The following is a 19,289-nucleotide window of genomic DNA, read 5'->3' as shown; positions in this document are numbered from 1 at the left end:
TATACACCAAACTACGTTTGATTCTACATCCTGTTCTTAAAGGGTAGAATTTCAGTAACTGTAATATTGAAAATGATGTATTGTCACATCCATAACGAAATGCTAATGACTGATAATAGCTTAATGTGTTACCATCTTTTAAGAATTTGCCATTCAACCAGCACCTAAGCATAATATGGAAGATTGAATTTCTTAAGATAGCATGTAAAGCACACTTAGTGTGAAAGAACTTTTTGGGTAGCCATAATTGCAATTTTATCACATTATTCAACCACCTACTTCTTTTAGGTTTTAACGCTGGATTTATGCTGTGTGTTGGCTGGTTGGTATGGATTTATGTCACAGAATTTATATCATTAGTGTTGGAAGAAACCTGAGAGCTCATCTTGTATATGAAACAATCCCATAAAACAACCTATGAGGATTGATTCTTTGCACAGTGCTTGAAATACCTGAGTATAGGGATAAAGTGATTTGAAAACAAGAATGTGTATCAGAATCACCTGAATCACCTGGGAAACTTTTTGAAAGTATATATACTTGTGTGTATATATCCCTTAGTCTCTGATTCTGTAGGCTTAAAAAAGATATCTAGCAACTGTACTCTTTTAAAAAGATTGCAGTATAATTTACATATATAAATCAAGTGTAAATGTGATTTTTCATGTGTACATATAAACATATATAAATATATACATGCACATACCTTTGTGATCACTTCCAAAATGAAGATAAATTAAGATTTCCAGGCTGAATATAGTGGTTTATGCCTGTAATCCCAGTGCTTTGGGAGGCTGAAGTGGGAGGGTCACTTGAGTCCAGGAGTTTGAGATCAGCCTGGGCAATGTAGCAAGAACCTTTCTCTACAAAAAATAAAATAAAATAAAAAATTAGTCTGGCATGGTGACATTGGCCTGTAGTCTTAGCTACTCAGGAAGCTACAGTGGAGGATTGCTTGAGTCCAGGAGTTGAAGGTTACAGTGAGCTATGATTATGCCACTTCATTGCAGTCTGGGTAACAGAGCCAGACCTTATCTCAAAAAAAGAAAAAAAAAATCCAGATTCTGAAAAACTCATTTTTGATCCTTCTCAATCAGTGAACTCCCCTTCTCTAAGCATAAAAATACTTACCTATTTCCCTATTATGTTGCCTATTTCTGAACTTTATACAAATGGATTTATATAATGAGTATTCTTTTGTCTGATTTCTTTCACTCAACATTATATCTGTGAGATTCATTCTGTTGTTTTATTTTTCAGTAGTTATTCTTTTACATTTCTATGTATTAATAGTATTTCATTGTGTAATGTATCATTACTTATCCACTTTGCTGTCGGTGAATACTTGGGTTATGTTACAGTTTTTAGTTATTATGAATAAAGCTGCTATGAGCATCTTTGTATTTTTTTATGGACATAGCACTTATATCTGTTGAGTGTATATCCAGGAGTAGAATTGCTGTTTCATTAGTATATATAGGTAGTTATCTTTCAGAGTTATTGAGATAAAAGTTTTTCAAAGTGACCTAGTATCTAACAATCTCACCAACAATTTAAGAGAGTCCCAGTTGTTCTACACTATTTCCAATCCTTGGTATTGTCAGACTTTTAAATTTTAGTCATTCTGGTAGGTGTGTAGTGGATTTAATTTGCTTTTCTCTCATGATTAAAGATGAATACTTTATAAAATGCTTATTGCCAGGATCCAACTTTTTAAAAAATACATGTATTGGAGATATTGTTTTTCAGTTTGTAGTTTTTCTTTTTACTTTCTTCATTGTGATTTTTGATGAAAAGAAGCTCTTAATTTTAGTAAAGTTCAATTTGTTATTCTTTTCTTTAATTATTTGAATCTTGCTTAAGAAATCTGCCTATCCAATGATCATAACGATAGTTTTCTATGTCTCAGTCTAGAACCTTGATTATTTTTACCCTTCATATTTAAGTCTATGATCCAGCTCAAAATATTTTTTGTGTCTAGCAGCACCTGTAACTTGGAAAACTCTTCAATTAATTTTAATGGCCATTCCTGGTTGAGCAACACTGGGAGTAAAAAAAAAAAAAAATTGGATAGGATTTCAAATTTCATTTGTCATTTATTAGCTAAATTATGTTTTTCAAATACCTTTTTTCATATTGAAAACATCAAGAAAAATCATACCTACATTCCTAGTTTTGGAGTATTAAATGTCATAATTAGTTAAAGAGACTGACATAGAGTTGAAGCTCATTAAATTGTAGTTATTTTTATTTATGTCCTTTTGTAAGCATAAGTTCATTGATCATGAAATGCAACTATTGGTGATTATTTAAGTGTTGGTTTGTTTGTTTCAGTCTTCACTGACTGAGATACACCCATAGGCCATTATAGTGATTAGTAGTTAAACTAAAAAGGTCAACAGAGGTAATAAGCCTTTGAGAGTTAAGATGGCCACTTTTAGGCTAACAGAATTCAAATAAAGAAGCTGGGAATTCACGGCAGGATGAAAAAAAAAAAGTCACTTGAGATCGTATCTGCCATTCCAAAATTCAAATGGGAAGAATTCAAAGGAAACAGAAAAATGTGTGGACCCAAGAGGTGATGAATCCTACTTTTCTCTTTCGGGAAAATGCACATAAGTGCCTGGATGACACAGTGCTCAGTATTTTGCAGGCACTTCGCTGTGCCTGACAGGGGAACCCCACGGCCACGCGCTGCTAGACATGCATACATTCTCTTTTGTTGAGAAGACATTTACATGTCTCTTTACATTCTGTGCCAAACGTAACTTTGCTGACAGCGTTGAGGCAGACAGGTGATTTATGTAGGTGCCTTTACCTTATGAGGTTCTCTCAGTTTCTCATCTCTAGGTCAAAGTGCCTAGAACATTGGATTTGAAGGAATAGGCTTCAGTGATGATATATTATTACCAAAGCTGTTTATATGAATCACAAGCATGACCTGTCGATGCCCAACACTTTTCTAACTCCCACATGAAACTGTTAATTTGGTTGGTCAGAGTTTCAGATTGTTGATTGGGTTTCTTTGAATACAGACCTTGAGACAAAAATAGATTTTGTCAGTTTATTTGGGAAGTGATGCACAGTAGCAGAAGTGTAGGAGGAGAAACCTTAGAGAAAAGTGAAATGCCAACAAGGCACACATTTAGTTACTAGGATGATATGGGCTAAATTATGTCCCAAATTCATATTTTGAAGTCCTAACCCCAGTACCTCAGAATGTGACTGTATTTGGAGATAGGGCCTTTAAAGGAGGTAATTAAGGCAAAATGAGGTAAAATAGGTAGGCCCTAATCTAATCTGAATGTTGTCCTTATAAGAAGTGGAGATTAGGACACGGGCATATGCACACACAAAAGAAAGACTATGTGAGAACATGGCAATAAGGTGGGCATCTGTAAACCGAGGAGAAGGGTCTCAGAAGAAATCAACCCTTCCAATACCTCAATCTTGGACTTCTAGCCTTCAGAATTGTGAAAAAATACATTTCTGTTATTTAAAGCATCTAGTCTGTCTATTTTGTTATGGTAGCCCTAGCAGACTAATATATGGTTGCAACAAGGGCTCAGTCCTGCTGAATTGCTGTTCTTCTACTGCTTAAAAATTATGGAGCTTGCCTCAGAATTATCCCATGAAAAGGCCAGACCAGGTGTCCTCAAACTACAGCCCACGGGCCACATGCAGCCTGTGCACCGGGTATTTTTGCTGCTGCTGCCTGTCTTGCTTAGCAGTCCTGGGCCCACAATGCACATGTGTGGAATGTGCGCTGCACTCTCCAAAGGCCCTCCAACGGTGTGAGGGACCAGGCCCCCTGTTGAAAAAGTTTGAGGACCCCGGGGCCAGACCATCTATCAACTAGCTCCCATTCTCTACTGAGGATGAAGCTCTCCTACACTTCTACATTGCAATTGCATGTGGTTGGGTGGTTTGTGCTTGATATGGGATACTGGCAATGAGCATGGCCTCACTAGGGCTGGCCTGAAATAAGGTGGACCCAGGGGATTTCACATCATGAGAAGATGGACACTCCTAGTTTGTGTACGTGGTGATGTAGTCCGCCAGTTAAAATGGAAAGGTTAGTTACTGGGCTTCAAGCTTGGCCTCTCAGGGAAGCTTGAGCAACTTTTCTTTTCTTTCATCTTGTCTTTTGCTTTTTCATCTATGTTGCCCTTGTTGCAAAGTGGTAAGGTAAATAAAATGATATTTAAAATGAGAAATCTAGATTAGGGTTGAGTAGGTCAGGTATGGTGTGGGACACTTAGGCCTAGAACCCCATGATCCAGCTCAGATTCGAACAATGCTCTGATTTGGATTAGACTTTTTGGACACTGGTGCAGCTAGCAAGAAAGTAGTGCTGTGATTTTCTCGTGGTTGTTCTCTGATGAAACTCATGGTGAGGGTAGTAGTGGGAATTCTGATTAACAGGTTAGAATTTGATTATCTCAGGGTCTTGGGAATAATAATAAAAATACCTCCAAAGCCCATTGAAGCATTGATTTTTCTTGATTCCATAGTTTCTAGCTTGTCCTATTCTTGTTTAAAGAAGAAGTTGTAGACAGACTCTTCCCTTCCAGGTCAAACCTCTTTTCTATGCTGTCTCCTTATTTTATCCAGAATTTTATACCTCCCATTTGCCACGCTGATGCACAGCCTCTTTCTGGAAGCAATTTCTTTGGGTGGCCTGATTTTGATGACTCACATCAGACATGTTTCTCTTGCTCAACTTCAGTAATCTGTATCAGCAACATAATCTTGTATTTACTTTATGGCCCTGTAAACAAAACCCTAAATAAATGAGCATCTAAATCTAGATCCTCCCCAGAGGATACTTATGAGCTAGCAGACTTCTTGTCTTCCTGAACTTCTGATTGAAACAAGAAGAGTATTCACTTCATCAAGCTATTGTGCCTCTGCTTTTGGTCCAGAAGACCTAATCTATATATTAATAGTGATATAGTCCTCACGCACAGATTCATGGAATTATTGATTTTTTTCAATTGATCAAGGTATTTACTTGGTATCGCTTGAGTGGAAATATGATAAAAAGTTTCCAGGTCCACATGCAGATAAAATGGTCTCAACGCCAAAAGCTGTTCCCTTTACAATGTTGGCATAGTTATTTTTTCCATAATACTCTACTTTCAGGATGCCACTCTTTCCCCTGAGTCCTCTGAGGCTGCCCCCAGCAGGTTCTCCTCTGTGGGGGTTGTAACCTAGCTCATCAGATCCTCTGCAAGAAATTGACTTTAAGGCAAAGCAGTTGACTGACTCATATAACAGCAAAGAGAAAGGGGTGCTATGGTTTGACTGTGTCCCCTCTAAAATGCAGGTGTTGTCAATGTGATAGTAAGGGGTGGGGAACCTGTGGCCTTCTGGGTCCATAAGTGTGGCCTTTTCACTGAATCCAAATTTTACAGAACAAATTATTTTATTAAAAGGGGTATGGCAGAGAAAGGTAAAGCTTTTCTTGCCTCCTTTGGTGCTTAAAAAAGAAGAATCTTGGAATCAGAAGGCCACAGGTTCCCCAGGGCTTCTCCCTCATGAATGAGCTCAACACCCTTTTTAAAGAGGCTTTGTGCAGTGTCTGGCTAGCTTACCCTCCTGCCTTCCACCATGTGAGAACGTGGCATTCCTACTTTTTGGAGGATGAAGTGCTCACCAAACAAGTGAATCTGCTGGCACCTTGATTTTAGACTTCTCAGCCTCCCAAAATGTGAAGAAATAAATTCCTATTCTTTATAAATGACCCAGTCTCAGTATTCTGTCACATTAATACAAAACAGGCTAAGAACAAAATTGATACCAGGAGTGGGGTGCTGCTATAACAAATACCTGAACAGGTAGAAATGGCTTTGGAACTGGGCAATGGGTAGAGAATGGAGCAGTGAATGCCAGAAAGAGCCTGGATTGCTGTGGTGGAACATTGAGGGTACCTCTGGTGATGACTCAGAAGAAGAGAAGGACTATAGAAAGAGCCTCAGTCATCTTAGTGATTGCCTAAGTGGTTTTAACAGGAATGTTGGTAGAAATATGGACAGAAAAAAACTATTCTGATGAGGTTTCAGATGTAAATGAGGATTGGAAACTGAAGGAAAGGTGATTGTTATAAACTGACAAACAACTTGGCTGAATTATATCTTTGCCTTAGGACTTTGTGGAAAAATGTGCTTGGATATTTGGGGGAAGAAATCTCTAAGCAGCAAAGTGTTCAGGATGCTGCATGGATTCCTTTAATAGCTTATAGTAAAATGCAAAAATAGAGAAAAAAACTTAAAGGTAGAATTTATAAATGAAAGGAAAACATAACATAAAGATTTCAAAAAATTCTCAGCCTGGTCATGCTGGAGCCCATTCTACTACGTGAAGTATCACAAGAATGGAAAAACAAGCACCACATGTACTCACCGTCAAATTGATATTAACTGATCAACACTTATGTGTACATATGGTAGTAACATTCATTGGGTGTTGGGCAGGTGGGAGGGGGAAGAAAGGGATGGGTATATACACATCTAATGGGCGTGGTGTGCACCGTCTGGGGATGGACATGCTTGAAGCTGTGACTTGGGTGTAGCAAAGGCAATACACGTAACATGAACATTTATACCCCTGTAATATGATGAAATAAAAAGAGAGAGAAAAAACAAAGACTAAACCAGTAATGTTTAGGAGAGAAAACCAAGGGTGTGGCTAAGCAACTGTTTGATAAGGAGCTTTAGTATATAGAAGGAAGCCAGGTACTATTCATCAAAACAATGGGAAAATGATCCCCAAGAGATATTTGGAGATATTATTTGAGGCTGTTATGCCCATCACAGACCCAGAGTACTAGGTCTTGGGGACAAAAAGTTTATGGAACAGTGCCCCCGGGTACCCATGGGACCTCTGGACTCACTGTCCAGGGCCACCTCAGTTTTCTGCTCCCCATATTCTGGTGCATATTCTGCCCAGACTGTGGCTAAGGCAGCCCCAGGTGTGGTTAAGGCCACAACTCCAGAGATTGCAGTTAGCCTTAGTGGCATCCACATGGTGCTAATTCTGCAGGTGTGCAGAGTACAAGAGTTCTGGAAGCATGACTTTCTCCACTTAGATTTCAAAGAATGCCACAGAGAGACTTGGGGCTCAGGCAGACCTTCCCCAGGGGCACAGCCACTGCACACAGTCCCCTTTAGGGCAAAGCCCAGGGAAATTGTGGGACTGGGGCCACTACAGAGAAGACAATGCTTAGTGGAGCCATGTTTGCCCCCAAGACCTCAGACATGTAGAACCAGCAGCATGCAATTCCAGCCTGGAACAGCCACAGGCATCCCAATCCAACCTGTGAGAGCTGTTGCCAGCAAAGCCATGGGGGTGGGGTCCCATGGGGCCTTGGGGGCTCTACCCCCCTACCCCAGTGTGTCTAGATGATGGGGCATGGAGCTAAATCTTAAGCCTCCCAAATAATTGTCTTTAGTGTTTGCCTTGTTGGATTTTAAAATTATTTAGGACCTATTACTCTTCATTTTTCTCTTTCTCCCATTGAACTGGCCTATGTGTCTTGTACCATTGTATTTTGGAAGCACTTAAGTTGTTTGATTTCACAGGCTCACAGCTGGAGGTAAATTTGTCTCAGGATGAATCATGCCTTGAATTTCACCCATATCTGATTTAGATGAGACTCCTGACTTTAAAGTTTGAGTTGATGTTGGAACAAGTTAAGACTTTTGGAGCTATTGGTATGGAATTAATGTGTTTTGTATGTGAGAAGAACATAAATTTTGAGAAATCAAAGGCAAAATGTTATAGTTTGAATGTGTTGCCTCTAAACTTCAGGTGTTGCCAATGTGATAGTATTAACAAGTGGGGCCTTTAGGCCGGGGGGTTCCTCCCTCATGATTGTGATTAAGACCCTTATAAAAGAGGCTTCATGCAGCATTTGGCTCACCTGCCCTTCCACCTTCTGCTGTCTGAGAACATAGCAGTCCTCCCTTCTGGGTGATGCAGCCCTTACGGACAACAGAAACGGCTGGCTCCTTGACTTCTCAGGCTTCAGAACTGTGAGAATATAAACTTTATTTTTAATAAATTACCCAGTCTCAGGTGTTCTGTTATAGCAGCACAAACAGATTAAGACAGGGCATTTAATAATGAGAAAGTAGAGAGTACATTTTGGTACAAGGACAAAGTTTAATTATGTGATAGTGAAACTATCCTAGGCAATAGAAAGAGAAGCTGCCACTTCAGTGGTCCCTGAATTATACTAAGTTTAGTAGACAAGTGTGAGAGAGAAGCAGATTGAAGGAAGTGATGATGAAGATACTCTAATGAGGAAATCATTAAACTCCACATTGTTGGTATCTGGAATGTATAGTGTGTTTTGTTTCAGCACTGGTGTGTGACTTGCTCAACAGAACCACAGGTTTCACTGGGTAAGGCCACACCATTTCAGTCATAGTAGTAGGCTAAGGACGTTGAGCTCTGGGGTCAATGTTAGCCAACCTTTCCTGGATATTTGCGAAGCAACAGGATTGTGGGATTGTGTGACTTAGAAATATAGAACATTCTTTGATAGCTTTATAATAAAACAGAAACCAGACTGTTTTCCTTGTAATAAAAATAAAATGTGTGACACCTAAAGCACACAACAAGGGACACAGAAGCACAAACAAGAGCTCCTAACATGCCTTTGTCATGACAAAGCGACTCTGAGTAAATTCTTCAAACTGAGAAACTTAATTGGTATTTCTGATGGGAACCTAAGGAACCTCAGTCCTGGTCCCCCAAGCACCCCAACTCTACAGACAAAGAAAACCAAGTAAATTATAAAGATTTATGATGGAAGAAATGTACAGATGAAATCCATTATAGACATTAATGTTTAGTCACAAGAATAAACTTTATGCTGGAAGGGAATTTTGGGATAATCCATTCTAACTCTCTCATTTTGCAGATGAGGGGAGAGGTAAATCATTCAAGGTCAAATAGTTACTCAGAAGATTAGAGTTGAAAGGTCTAACCCTAGCTCAATGTATTGTTACACCAGATTCAGTGGTCAATAAAGAATTTGGATGTGTGAATACAAGGCAAAAAACCCACAAAAAACAACAAAAAAAGCAATAATAAAAGAAATCATTAGACACCTCTCTTATCCCTCACGGAGAAACAGTTTAGCCAGAGGAGAAGAAAACTCACACTAAAAAAATCTGCTAATAAATGGAGTAGGACATAAAATTTAATGTAGATTAAAATACTTTGTTAGGCTGAACTCATTTTTAAATCTGTCCTCAAGAATAAAACTGTATCCTATAAATCTAAACATTGAAAAATAATAAAGCAACTATTGACCTAAAGAATGCAAAAGAGTATGCAGAACATTTGAACATATGCACATCTAGTCAAGGCATTATTTATCTGCAACTATGGTAATTAGTAAGTATGTATTAGCACAGCAGCTATTTTTGAAGAATGATTGAATAAATTGAACAAATACCTCAAGGTTAGAAAGGGTGATACTAAATTCTTCTTGGATACAAAATCTCTGAATCGAACATTATGCACCAAGCTCCATGTGTCTACTATGATAGAAACAAGGGGGAAAATTTAATTATGTAGAAAAATTAAAGAAAAAAATTTAATATTTCTTAGATAAAACCCAAACACTTAGTATGGCATATATGCCTCCAAAACCTGGTGTCTGCCTGTGACCACCCCATCTCCTTCCACATTGTTCCTCTGCCCTGCACTCTAGCCATGCCCAGTCACAGTTCCCGGAATCTGACTGGTACAGCATTTTTTTCCCCACTTCCTGCTTAGTCTCCTTAAATTCTTTCCCTTTTCATCTCCTTTCCTTTTATTCCTTATTTCTTTGCTGAGTTTTGACTTTTCCTGAAGTATTCAATTCCTACCATTTTTGAGTTGTCCTCCTGCCCAGCCTCACCCCTTGCATTAATTGACCTTTCTTTTTGCTCTGACATCCAGGACACACAAATTCATCTCATTACTGTTTTTTTTTTTTATTTTTAAAAATTTTATTTAAATATATTAAGGGGTACAAATGTTTTTGTTACATGGATACCTTTTAGAATGCTTAAGTCAGAGCTTTTAGTGTGTCCATCACCTGAATAGTGTTTTTTGTACCTGATTAGGTAAGTTTTTAATTTACCTCACCCCTTCTTGATTTTCTATGAACTTTATATCTCTCCATGCCCATGTGTGCCCATCCATGAGCTCCCAATTATTAGGGAATACATCTGGTATTTGTTTTTCCATTCCTGAGACACTTCACTTAGGATAATGGTCTCTGGTTCCATCCATTTTGCTGCAAAAGACATTACTTCATTCCTTTTAATTGAATAGTACTCCATGGTGTATAGTTATACATACACATGCCACATTTTCTTAATCCACTCATGAATTGATGGATACTTAGGTTGATTCCACATCTTTGCAATTGTGAATTGTGCTGTGATAAGCATTCTAGTGCAGGTACCTTTTGGCAAAATGACTTCTTTTTCTTTGGGTAGATACCCAATAGTAAGATTGCTGTGTTGAATAGTAAGTCTGTGTTTATTTATTTACTTATTTATTTGTTTTGAGGAATCTCCATAGTGTTTTCGATAGAGGTTGTACTAGTTTGCAGTCCTACTAGCAGTGTATAAGTGTTCCTTTCTCTCTGCATCCATGCCAGCACCTATTGTTTTTTGGTCTTTTTAATAAAAGCCTATTAATAAGATATTTCATGGTTTTAATTTGCATTTTCCTGATTAGTGATATTGAGCATTTCTTCATATTTTTGTTGTCCATATTTCTATCTTCTTTTGAAAAACTGTTCATCTATTTTGCCCACTTTTTAACGTGGTAGTTTTTTTCTTGCTGATTTTTGTATATTCTGGATATTAGCCATTTATTAGATGTATATTTGTGAATATTTTTCTCCCATTCTGTAGATTGCCTGTTTACTCTGTCGATAAAAGACTTCTGCAGAGCAAAAGAAATACATTTAATTAAGTCCCATTCCCTTTTTAATGCTGACCTATAAATTGCCTGGTAGTCACATGGTCTCATCTACTGGACTCTAAGACTAAAGGGAAGAGATTGCTGCTGCTGCTTGGTGTCACTAGGTTTGGGGCACTTAATTCCATTCAATAAAAGTTTGTTGAATAACAATCAGACGTTCTCCTCCCTGTGTCCAAAGAGGAGTTTGTGATTGATTTGGCCTTATGATGAGAGTTGATAGACATAGTCAACAGTCTAGATTACTTGACACCTGAGTAGAAAGGATAGATGTATGAGTTTATTTCTGAGGAACTAAGCAGATTGTGTTGTGATTGGACTTAAAAACAAAGTGGTCAGAATAGAAAAACTAGAAACATCAGCATTCTATAATCATAAGACTGAAGTGGAGTATATCCTTACATGCCCAAGGGCTCATTCTTTTTATCATCTGAAATGGAGAGGAGCAATCCTTTTCCTGTCATCAAGCTTATTTCTAAATCATGTGTCGAGTGATCTCTCAGGCACCTGCCTTGGGGCCTGTCATAAACTCTGGAGAGCTCACTGCAGTGCATGGGATTCAAGCAGCTTTTGATAACATTATGTTATATGGTCTTCATTATCCTTCCAGTGGTATTGACGGCACTTCAGAGATGAAAATGAACAAGATAAAATGAGAAAGCTAAGAGGAAAGTAGCACTGAGCTCACTTTTTCAGAGGCAGCATGTGGATGTTTGGTTACTAGAACGGGGACACAAATGACATTTAATGGTGGTCAGCAAAAATCTAGGGGAAAAGCTCTTTCCAGTCTGCCAAAGAAGGAGCTGGAACCCTTACCAAAAGGCACAAAACCTTAAAAGAACAATACAATAGCTGGCCAGCCAGAAACTTACACAAAAAAGTGTCATGGAGAAGGAGCAAGGTTCAGTATTCCTACTTAAAACCTAGATAATTTGTCAGAAACTCAAATTTATTATAGGCTTTAAAATATCTTTCATAAGGTTTTTTTTTTTTTTTTTTTTTTTGAGACAGAGTCTCGTTTTGTTGTCCAGGCTAGAGTGAGTGCCGTGGCGTCAGCCTAGCTCACAGCAACCTCAAACTCCTGGGCTCGAGCGATCCTTCTGCCTCAGCCTCCCGAGTAGCTGGGACTACAGGCATGCGCCACCATGCCCGGCTAATTTTTTATATATATATATCAGTTGGCCAATTAATTTCTTTCTATTTATAGTAGAGACGGGGTCTCGCTCTTGCTCAGGCTGGTTTTGAACTCCTGACCTTGAGCAATCCGCCCGCCTCGGCCTCCCAGAGAGCTAGGATTACAGGCGTGAGCCACAGCGCCCGGCCTTTTTTTTTTTTTTTTTTTTGAGACAGAGTCTCACTCTGTGGCCTGGGCTAGAGTGCCATGATGTCAGCCTAGCACACAGCAACCTCAAACTCCTGGGCTCAAGCAATCCTCCTGACTCAACCTCCGAGTAGCTGGGACTACAGGTATGTGCCACCATGCACAGCTAATTTTTTCTATATATTTTTAGTTGCCCAGAGTGCTAGGATTGCAGGTGTGAGCCACCACGCCCAGCCTTTCATAAGTTTTTTACTGTATATGGTTGTTAATAAGAAATAAAGGTGACTTACTGACATTTTGAGTCTAAATTATTGCCCAACTGTTTGTTAGTTAATTAGTTATAGATCTTTTATGAATTGTAAATTTGCCGTTTTCCTAGTCTGGACTTAGTGTTTTTCTTAGTGATTTGAATAAGTTCTTTATTTAATAAAAGTATTACTGTATTGCTTGAAATTCTTTTGAGAAAATTAAATGTATATCAAAAGAATTAACTTTTAAATTATTTATTTACCTAGTAAATGTTAACTGAGCACCTATTATTTGCTAGGCATTATTCTAGGCACTTGGGCTATATCAGTAAATGAAACATGCCAAATCCCTGTACTTGTGGAGTTTATACTGCTGTGGGGTGTGTGTGTTTGTGTGTGTGTGTTGTGCATGCGCATATGTGTGTATTGGTATGTGTGTGGGGGTGGGAATTTAAAAGCAAATAAACAACAAACAAGTAAATCATATAGTATGTTAGAAGGTGGTGTAGGTGTTCTAAGGTAGTGGCTTAAGATGTCGCTATTAAGTAGGGTGGCTAGGGTGGCTTTATTGATAGATGACAGTTAACAAAAGGCCTGAGGAAGATATGAAAGACAGTCGTGAGAGTGGGGATAAGGTGTTCTAGATAGCAGAAGGGTTCTGTGTGCAAGACTCCTATGGCAGGAATATCCCTGGTAATCTCGAGGAACACTAAGGAGGCCAGCATATCTGGAATGGACTGAGAACTTTAAGGGCTGGTGGCCAGAGAGAAAAGGAAATCAATAATGTAGGACCTCATAGGTAATGTAAGAACTTTGGTTTTCCTTCTGAGTGAAATGGAAAGAAGTGGAATAATGTGACTTAGTGTTTAGCAGGTTACTCTGGCTGTTAGACTCAAAACAGACCACAGAGAAGGATGGATAAGAGCAAGGAAACCTATCAGGAAGCTAATATTGCTTTTTTATTGCTGCTATAACAAATTATCAGAAACATGGTGGATTAAAACAACACAAATTATTATCTCACAGTTCTGGGGGTCAGCAGTCTGAAATGGTTCTCACTGGGCTGGAATCAAGGACTCCACAGGGCCGCATTTCTTCTAGAGGCTCTGGGAGAGAATTCATTCTTTTGTGTGCTATATCTCGTAGGGGCATCCTGCAGTTCTTTGCTTGTGGCTCCCTTCCAGAAATTTTGTCACTCCAACTTCTTCCTTCATTAATTTTGCTCTGACTCTGATTCTCCTGATTTGCCTTTATAAGTACCCTGTGATTGGGCACATCCAGATAAACCAGAATAGTCCCCCCAACCTTGAGATCCTTAATCACATCTGCAAAGTGCCTTTTGCTATATAAGGTCACATAGTCACAAGTTCAGAGGATTAAGACATGGACATATTTTCTTTGGGGGGTGGGGTGGGGAGGAGAATTATTCTACCACAAGACTGTTGTAGTTATTCAGGCAGGAGATGATTGTGACTCAGATGAGGATGTTATAATATAATGAGGCCAGTGGAGAACAATTGGATTTTAGATATTATTTTGAAAGGAAAGCAAACAGCATTTGCTAATGGATTAGATTTGGGTATGAAAGGGAGATGAGTCAAGAATGATTCCTGGTACCCAAATCCTGACTGTTTTGTGCTCTGTGGGGGCAGTGGCCACGCCCATCTTCCTTACTTCTGCATGTCCAAGGCATGTCCATAGTGCCCAATACATAGCGAATGCCAGTAAATGTTTGCCAACCTTAAAATTTCTTATTACAAGTAGGCATGAATAAGGAAAACTAGAAAGCAGAAGGCAAAAAAGCAAGAATGTATCATTCCTAAACCTGCAAAATTACTTTAACATTTTCTGTTCAAAATTTCACTTTATAAGCACATTTTTCTTTTTATATTTTTGTGGCAGCACTAAACCTGCCATATTGTGTCCTTAAAATATATGTAAATTAACATTTTCTCATGTTTACAGTCTACATTGACATCAATTTTGATAACTTTTATACTATTTCTTTCAGTGGATGTTTTATAGTTTATGTAATCATTCCTTTATTGTTGGATATTCAGGTAGCAATAGCATTTTCACTAATATAAAGTATATAATTCAAATATTCATTGAATATTTTCCCATCTTATATTCAGAGGATAGAATCCCAGAAATGGAATGAATTACTGACAAAAGTATGGCATTTTTCTTAAACTTTGATAAAGAGCACCAAGTTGTTTATAAAACAGTTGTTCTAATTTCTATTGTCCAAACCAATATCTGAGTATACCAGCATCTATGAATTTTTCTCAGTAATAAGTATTGTCACTTTATTATAATAGTCTCTTTATTAAGTGAAAAATAGCATATCATATTTTTAAACTGTAGATTCTTTTTCCTTTTTCAACCAGCTGTAATTCTTCTTTTGTGAATTACCTTTTAATATTCTTTTCATTTGTCTATTATATTATCTTATTGATATAACTAAACTCTTCAGTTAATATAATTATAAAGTCTCAATCTATAATATATATTTTTAATACAATTGATTATAAAAGTATGACAATATCTAAAGGGCAACAAATGTAAATACCATAAGAAGTATAGACACAGCCAAGCTGCATTTTTACAATTCAAGCAGGGCTGTGAGGCTCTGGTCAGCAAGCTAGGCTTCTTGTGGAGACATTCCCACTGCATGTCTGTTTGAAACGTCTACAGGAACCAGTAAAGAACATCCAAGAGAGGAAGAGATATTTTTTTTTGCTTTTGTAATAGAACTTTCAAACAAAAAATTAGAAACCTTATTTTTTAATGCATATGATCACATCTTTAAAAATTTCTCTTGAAAAGTAGTTCAAATGAGATTGGATAACAAAAAGTTATAAATAATAAGTTATCCACAAAATAGTAGACTAATCTACTTTATAAATTGCAAAGGGAGCAGAGCACATTACAGATGCCATGGGACAAGATACTGTTTCTACTTTTTTTCCAACTCAATTAATATCTGCAGGAATAAGCAGCATATTAATATATCTTGAAATGATGCTATATTAGGCAATGTTGTAAACATGGATAATGACTTAGAAACTACTTATCTGGAACTTGAAAAGGTTACAAATATGGACTCAAATCAAAATGAGATTAAACTGAGAGAATGTAAACTAGTACATCTGGGAAGAAATTGAATCAGATTCATAGTTCTCCTGAGAAATCTGGTAAGTGAGAGGATAGAGAGCAAGTGGGTAGCTAAATAAAAATAAATGTATAATACAATATTAGGACCAAAAAGGTCAATGTAATTTGAGCTGCCAAAATAAAATTCTTTTTAAAAAGCAAAGAAGAAAATGAAACAGGAAGCAGTAATCAAATATATTCTTAAAACTTTTGGGGTAGCCAGTCCATGAAAATATTTAGACAATCAAGTCAACTAGTCAGAAAATGAAAGAAAAATTATTAGGGAAGTAAAGCCTTTTAATAGACAAAATAGATTTATCTTAACAACCTGAAGCACTCACAGACATCACTGCCAAGTGTGTTGCTGTTTTCTGGTTTAAACTGTTTTCCCATCCCCTTTTCATTCTCATTTCTATTGCCATTGTCCTTGTCCACACTCTCATTACTTTCTTGCCTGTATCGTCAGCATTTAGGTGGTTTACCAGCTTGTGTTCATGCTATTGCTTTAGACTAAAAATCCCACATTGAGTCTGTTTCAACCTAAAAAACAATGCTTATCCTTGAACCTTAGTTCTCATGCCATCTCTTGCTAACTTTTGTGGACTGTCCCTTTCCTTTACTCCAATTTACATTTAATTGCTTCTTCCTTGTGGCTATACATATTTATTGTGTTAGTGAATTAATTACAGCCTTTTATCCCTCTAGTAAATTTGAAGCTTCTTCAGGGCCAAAAACAATGTTCATTTTTTTCCTTCCATTTTCTATAACTAGTCACAGTACCTTGAATACAGGAGCCACTTCCTACATGTTTGTTGAATTGAATTGAATGTCAAGACTGGATCATTACTTTTAGAAATGAGGTTCACCTTCACTAACAAATGACTTGAAAGTGAGCCAGTCTCTAGACTGGGTCATAAGACCAATAGTTCAGGCACACATTCATTTGGAGCAAGAAGAAATTCACTTTTACAGTAAACAATGTCTGTTTTCCAGGACCTACAGTAGCGCCTTTCCATTTATTAACCTATTGTATCCTCACAGCCACCCTGTGATGTTGACACTATTAGCCCTATTTTGCAGATGAGAAAGCTATAGATAATAAATGTTACTAGAAAGTGGTGGATAAGATTTGAACCTTGATCTGCCTGATTCCAACACTCATTGTTTAGTTTTTGCTTATCTATTGTCTATCTATTATACAATGTTGCCTTTCTGGTGACTACGTTTAAACACAGGTATCACACTACCAAGTATGAAAGTAGTTCATTTAATCTGGCATCACAATTTTATAAGTGCTATGAAACTTTCCTATGATCTCTTACATTTCTTTTAGGGAAGAATTTTCTGTTGTGTGCTTCATAGTGTGTGCATGGGGCAGAGAACTGGAAACAAACAGCAACAAAGTAAAAATTAATGTTTCTTTCTTTAGTTTTATCTAAGTTTGCTTGCTAGGTAGAGTTCCCAGGGAAACCAAAAGATTGAACTGAACTACATCAAACTGATTGGTAGAATTTAAAATATGCTAAAAATCTATAAGAATGGGAATTTTCATCATACTATTCATCTTCAGGGACATATCTAATTATAGATAACAAAAAAATGTTTACACTACCAAATATAATTTATGAAGAAAGAAAAAGTTGAATTAAGGTTAACAACAAAAATTATGACAAGAATTTCCTATCCCTCCAAGAAAATCACAAATTAGTGATCCAGGCAAGATTTTGTCTACCATGTTAACACTGGGGCCCAATTCTATTGGGATAAGCCTCTGAACAGCTTTATGTTCTAATGATTTTCTAGGGCTTTTCCTAAGAATCTCATCAAGAAATGAGTAGAAAAGATTCGTTCACAGCTTCAGACATCAACATCAGAGAAAGATGAATAGATTCATTTATATGTTAACTGCTAGCAACTCATTTATTCATCACATATAAATGAGCACTTATATATGCCATGGCCTGTTCTAGGAAATTATGGATACGATGTTGAATAAAACAGGTATGTGACTTCCTTCATGAAGTGTACAATCTTATATAGTGTTTTAAAATTTGTGTGTTAGGCACTATGACTTGGAAGAGCAAGTCTCCTTGAGCACTATGTTCTAAAGCGAGAGAAAGAAGAGGACCAGAGGGCTCCAGGACAATAACCCAGTTGTTGAAAAGGAGGAGGGAGAGTTCTGAATATAACAAATTTCTCACTCAGACTGTCTTTTAGCTGGCTCATGGTGGAGGGGACTGCCATAAGTAAAAGATTGAAAGTGAAGATTTTTTCCACTATTATCTCTGTAACTCATCGATGGCATAGTGTTTCAAAGCAGATACGCTAGGGCCGTCTGCAGTGACTGTTGGCAGCACTAGTGCCTATAGGAATGACACATGCCAGGGCCCCCTCATGCAGACTTTGATGCAGACTTCCATCACTTTGGCTGCCCGCAGACAGTAAGAATTGGGTGGCGGCAGACGGGGTAGCTTTAGCATATATCACCTTTTGCTGTGGCACTGCCGCCTTAAGCATTCCATCAGTAGGCCTTACACAAATGGAATCCAGTAACACATTCCATATTGTAGCTTAGAGACCTAGTCTATATAGAGCATGTGAGACACTTGCTGAGGATTTCACAACTTGAGTCCCTACAGAGTGAGTAGGGGTAAACCCAGAGATAAATGAGCTTTGTGATGTATGTTGTGATTACCTCTTTTTATGTTATACTCATTTGTAAATGTATAACATATTCAAATCATGCTTATTAAATATTATATAAAGAACTACTTTTGTGCTCTCTTCTTAATCACCAATTTATTTGCTTATTCTCATAGCTTTTACTACTTGTGAAATCATTTTTGCTTGAAAATATGAATTATCATCCTATAGGCTTAGTTTCTTATATTACTCCTTAAAATTACCTTTGACATTCTTACCTACATGTTCTTTCAGATGCTATAGATTTCTGTTCTTGTAAGCCTCAGATCCTTTGCAGAGATAAGACAGGGAATAAATGAAACATTAATGAATACATTCACATGCATACCTATGTGCATTCATGAGCAAACAACTGAGCAGGCATGCCCTTCCTTAAAGATTTAGTTGTTTTTCCACATCTGTCAGAATAAGGTCCAAATTCTTTAGATCGTTATCTAAAGGCTTCCAGAGTCTGAGGTGAATTTTCCTTCCCTTCATCACCTAGGGACTTTCCTCACACCAGGCTACTCTACTCTCTCCGAAAACCCAGCCTTAATTTTCTGTGTTTTTGCACATGCTGTGAGCCTTTTTCCAGTTGCTTGTCCTCCTCAACTCTATTAAACCATATCTATTTCCTCAGTACACTGCAAGGGCCTAACCGGTAGGTTCTTGATGAACTCTTTCTCCTTTGAACTCAAAACCTACTCACGTGTATTGTAATTCAACATGTACCCCTTGGTGTCTAGCCTTGTTTTGGTCCTTTAATGTTTATGGCTTGTGTCCTCAATAATGATGTAAGTTTTCTGATGTCAGAGAGAGCAACTTGTCTATCTTTGTGCCACCAGGCCTTGCCTGGTTCCTGCAGCACTGTGGGGCTTGAATATGCTCTT

This window comes from Microcebus murinus, chromosome 1 (assembly GCF_040939455.1).
Source record: "Microcebus murinus isolate Inina chromosome 1, M.murinus_Inina_mat1.0, whole genome shotgun sequence".
Classification (NCBI taxonomy): Eukaryota; Metazoa; Chordata; class Mammalia; order Primates; family Cheirogaleidae; genus Microcebus; species Microcebus murinus.
The sequence above is the reverse complement of the archived record's forward strand: the minus strand, read 5'-3'. Positions refer to the sequence as shown.